This window comes from Silene latifolia, chromosome 11 (genome assembly GCF_048544455.1).
Source record: "Silene latifolia isolate original U9 population chromosome 11, ASM4854445v1, whole genome shotgun sequence".
NCBI lineage: Eukaryota > Viridiplantae > Streptophyta > Magnoliopsida > Caryophyllales > Caryophyllaceae > Silene > Silene latifolia.
This window is the reverse complement of record NC_133536.1, coordinates 21,562,636-21,568,163: the sequence shown is the minus strand read 5'-3', so window position 1 is coordinate 21,568,163 and position 5,528 is coordinate 21,562,636.

Genomic DNA, 5,528 nt, shown 5'->3' with positions numbered 1-5,528 from the left:
AAAGTGTGAATGTCATAGAAAGTGAGTTGGCACCCTTATACTATAATCCCTACTCCAACTTGGTGGTCAACCACATACTCAAATCTCAGGGATACTTCCCTGGAATGCCTTTAAACCCGATTCGGAAGAACACCTTCGCACCATACAAGAAAGGCAACTCGACAAGGATACCACTTGGACTAGGATACAAACCCACAACTGAAGAAGTTCTCGAAATGCTCGCTCAAGTCCAAAATCGCAAGCACGTGGGAGTCCAAATGAGACCATATCGCCCCACTTTAAATGGGTACTTTGTCCAAGAAGGAAGTTCAGAACCCTTTCATGGATTTCCCGAACCTTGGCATTATCTTGAGAGGAAGTTAGCCGGAATCGAGATCTTTCATGATTGCTACTTCATTCCTCCCGAAACGGTTCCTACCGTCAAAACCCGTCAAGCACCTTGCTTCGACGAACAAGCTGTTAGCTTATTGTTTGGAGAGGACCGATTCATTAGGGCCGCGCAGGATGAGATCATTACTATGATACTTCAGGACGATCGCTTCAACCCCACCGCGTTGATCACAGAAATCGACACAAAGCAGCAGAAAGGATGGAGAAAATCTATCAAATGGACCAACAACCAAGGAAGGCTCTTCAAGCTCACTACTGGAGAAGGAGAGATGTTCAAAGGAGAACCAGAAGACGACGAGTTCGAGTCGGAGTCGGAGTCGGAGTCAGAGTCGGAGTCTAGAGAAGTCATTATAGAGTCTACTCCTGTTGTCATCCCCACTCCCTTCGTTTCTCCTAGCTTAGCCTCGAGTAGTCACGGTAGTTCGGGGAATACCCCACCATCGTTCCTTTGCCGCCACTGACCATGGATCAGTTGGCTTCTTTGTTTCAACTTTACTCAAATCTTAATATGAATAAATCAGGTTCTGCTTACTCTCTGTGTTCTTTCGAGTGCAATTCTGTTTACGATGATACTGAGGATGACCAAGACCCAGACTTGACCGAAATACCTCCCTACGTAGCCAAAGAAATATTACAAGAAGGGGAAGGGGGACCAGTAATAGAAGATACCGAACCCATCAACGTAGGAACCGAATTAGAACCCAAAGAACTTAGGATAGGGACTACCTTGAGCTCTACCGAAAGGGCCGATTTCATAGACCTCCTAAATGAATTCAAAGACGTTTTCGCTTGGTCCTACAAAGACATGCCAGGGATCGACAGGGATATCGCCGAACACAGGATTCCGATTAAGCCGGGTTTCAAACCTGTGAAATAGAAGCTTCGACGAATGAGAACAGAATGGGCTCTAAAGATTAAGGAAGAAATGGATAAGCAATTCAAAGCCGGGTTCATCAAAGTTTCCGAGTACTCTGACTGGGTAGCTAACATAGTACCCGTGCCCAAAAAGGACGGGAGAATCCGTGTTTGTGTTGACTTTAGGGACTTAAACAAAGCGAGTCCAAAAGATGACTTCCCTCTACCTCACATTGACATATTGGTGGACAATACTGCAGACCACGCATTACTATCCTTCATGGATGGATATGCGGGTTATAACCAAATCAAGATGGCCATGGAAGATATGCACAAGACCGCATTCGTCACCCAATGGGGAACATATTGCTATATAGTAATGCCATTCGGATTGATCAACGCCGGAGCTACATACCAACGCACCGCAACTACACTCCTACATGACATGATGCACAAAGAAGTTGAGGTATATGTAGATGACATGATCGTCAAATCCAAGGAAAGAGAGGGACACATTGCAAACCTTCGCAAGTTCTTCGCAAGGCTACGAAAGTACAACATGAGACTCAATCCTCAGAAATGCACATTCGGGGTAACATCCGGAAAACTCTTGGGATATGTCATTAGCCAACGCGGTATAGAAATAGATCCCTCAAAAATCAAAACTCTGATCGAAATGCCACAACCTCAAACAGAAAAAGAAGTCAGGGGATTCCTGGGAAAGGTACAATATATAAGTCGATTCATATCAAAACTTACCATGATTTGCGAGCCTATCTTCAAGAAACTCAAGAAAACAGACCACACCATGTGGGATGATGATTGTCAAAAGGCGTTTGACCGAATCAAGGAGATATTGGCTAAACCACCAGTGCTCATGCCGCCACAACAAGATCAACCTCTTGGTTTATATCTCACAAGAATCGAAAGCGCCATGGGTGCTATGGCTCAAATCAGTAGGAAGTGAAGAAAGAGCTATTTACTATCTAAGTAAGAAATTCTTGGAATATGAGTGCAAATACTCGCAACTCGAAAAGACATGCCTCGCTCTTGTGTGGGCAACGAAGAAGCTACGTCACTACATGCTTAGCTACTCCGTCAAGATATATTCCAAAATGGATCCAGTTAAATACCTCTTCGAGAAACCCGTCCTCAACGGACGTCTTGCAAGGTGGACTCTGATGCTCTCAGAATTCGACCTCAAATATGTCCCACTGAAAGTCATAAAAGGTCGCGCCGTCGCCGAATTCTTCGCAGAAAATCCTATCAACGACGCATAGACCATAGAAACTTGGTCATTTCCCGACGAGGATATACTTCAAACAAACGTAGACTCTTGGGATCTATACTTTGATGGAGCATCAAATTTAAGAGGATTCGGAATAGGAGTGTTGCTCATTTCTCCTGAAGGTGAGCATACACCGATTGCTGTCAAACTCGACTTCGAGGTGACAAACAACGCTGCAGAGTATGAAGCTTGTCTCATCGGACTGCAAGCGGCAGTAAGCTTAGGCATCAAAAACCTTCGAGTACATGGGGACTCATCGCTGATCATCAACCAAGTCACAGGATCCTGGAAAATCCGAAGCGAAAGCCTCGCACCCTATCAAGCTAGGATAGACCACGTAGCTCAATTCTTTGATCACGTAACCTACTTACACCTACCTCGAGAGGAAAATCAATTTGCAGACGCTCTTGCGAAACTTGCATCTTTGATAAATATGCCAGATCACATGATGGAAATGCCTTTGTGTATCGAACGACGGTCAGAGCCGGCTTATGTCCACCAAATCACCGATGAAGAAGAAATCGCACAGGAACCCTGGTTCCAAGCGATCCTGAATTTCAAGCTTAATGGTACCTATCCACCGGATATGGATAAAAGGGGACAACGTGCTATACGCCTATTAGCTTCCCAATACATTCTGATGCAAGGAGAATTATACAAAAGAACACCTCTTGGTGTAATCCTACGTTGCCTTGATCATTCACAGGCACGAAAGGTGATGGAAGAAGTCCACGACGGAGAATGCGGTCCTCACATGAGTGGGCCCATGATGGCGAAGAAAATCACACGCTTAGGGTATTATTGGACCACCATGGAATCTGATTGCATCAAATACGTGAGACATTGCCACAATTGCCAAATCTTCGGGAATGTACAACATGTCCCTCCTTCGTTGCTATACACGATGACATCTCCTCGGCCATTCTCCGCATGGGGAATTGACATAATCGGGAAGATAACCCCAGCCGGAACAGGAGGTCACTGTTTCATTCTAGTAGCAAATACTATTTCATCAAGTGGGTAGAAGCGGCTTCCTACACTGCTCTTACGGCTAAAAATGTGGCAAAATTCATACAAAACAACATCATCTGTCGATATGGTTGCCCACATGAGATCATCAGCGATAATGGGTCACACTTCCAAGCTGAAACCGAGCAATTGCTAGCCAAATATAAGATTAAGCATCACCACTCTTCGCCCTACAGACCACAGACTAACGGCGCGGTAGAGGCGGCAAACAAGAACGTTGTCACAATTCTCAAGAAAATGACTGACAACTACAGAGATTGGCCAAGCAAGATACCCTTTGCTTTATGGGGATATCGTACATCAGTTAGGACGCCCACTGGGGCTACTCCTTTCTATTTGACCTACGGCATGGAAGCCGTACAACCAGTCGAGCTAGAAATACCGTCCTTGCGTATTCTACTAGAAAGCCAAATCCCGGAGGCCGATTGGAAGAAGGATAGGTATGAAGAACTCATCCTCCTGGATGAGCGTAGGCTACGCGCCTTACATAATGTCCAAACATATCAAGCCCGTATCAAACGAGCTTTCAACAAAAGAGTTAGGCCAAGAAACATTAAAGAAGGAGACTTAGTACTCAAATCGGTTAGAGCTCTTTTACCTGTCGACCCAAGGGGAAAATTCAAACCTAATTGGGCCGGACCATACCTAGTCAAGTCCATACTCCCAGGGGGTGTGGTTAGAATCACAGACCTAGATGGGAATGAGTTTTCAAACCCCACAAACCTTGACCAACTGAAACGATACTATGCCTAGAATAGGACAAAAACGCGCCTCGCGTAAACCCATGTGTCGCTCTTGTGGCACTAAATAAACGGCCCCTGGCCAAGCTGAAATAAGCTAAGTGTCACTATGCTCTTGCATTTTGACAAGATTGTCATCCTCATATCATCAAATAAACTAAATTCGCACCTTGAGAACAAGCAAAAGCTCATGCTTATTTTCTATGTTCATTACAAGCTCTTGCTTCGAACAATTATTCTTTTACATTTACTCGAACTACGCGCAAGGGTTTGATTTCGCTTTTTTAAGTGAATACGTAGGCAATCCTTCACCGGATTCAACCCAATATACCTAAAATGTAAATAGAAGGACATTTGCATTGCATTTGAAATTCGACAAGAATAATAAAAGAAAATCACGGCGGTTTCTTAACCATTTAACCTTTTTTATTTCATTTATTTTCTAATAATAATAGTACGCTACATAATAAAAAATAGAATAGGCTAGGATTCTAAAAATCCCTCCTTTTTATTACAACAACAATAATAATAATCAAATAATAAATAAGGACTCGGGCTATTCCTCCATCTTTCCCTTGCCCTTGTCGTTCTTGTCATATTTCTTGTCACGACCTCGAGCCGGGCGCTCTTGCACCACTTCAGACCTAATCACCAACGGTCTTTCTCGAGGCCTGACTCTTCCATTCTTGCCAACCACCATTTCCGCAACAGGAGTAGTCTTTGATTTCTTGGAAGGATGAATGACCTGAAATCCGACTTCTTCTTCTTCTCCTTCGTCGATGCTTCTCTTTCTCTTTCTCTCCCTCGCGCACCTTGTAGTCAACAGGCTCGCGTTTCCTCAGTCTTTCGCGTTCTTCCGAAGTTGCAGCCTTTCTCCACCTCAGATAGGAATCCGACACCCACAAAGCATTGGCGGAGAAGCTCAAGAACCACATGTTCCTTTGGGCCCATTTGATAGCCCACTCTCTTCGGCTCTCGGCGGTAAGCGCTACGGCAATCTGCGGAACGGTATCAAGCCTCGGGATAGTCTGCTTCAAACCAACTTGCCTCATCAATCTCTCCGGAAAGATGCACACCATGAACTCCAATCCCGGAATGCGCACAGACCTAGTGGGATCCAAAGAAGACACTCCAGTGACAGACTTGAGGTGCCACCACGGTACAACCCACCTAATCAACGGGCCATCATCATTCTTCAGCTTGTTCTTCCAATAGTCACAGACCCG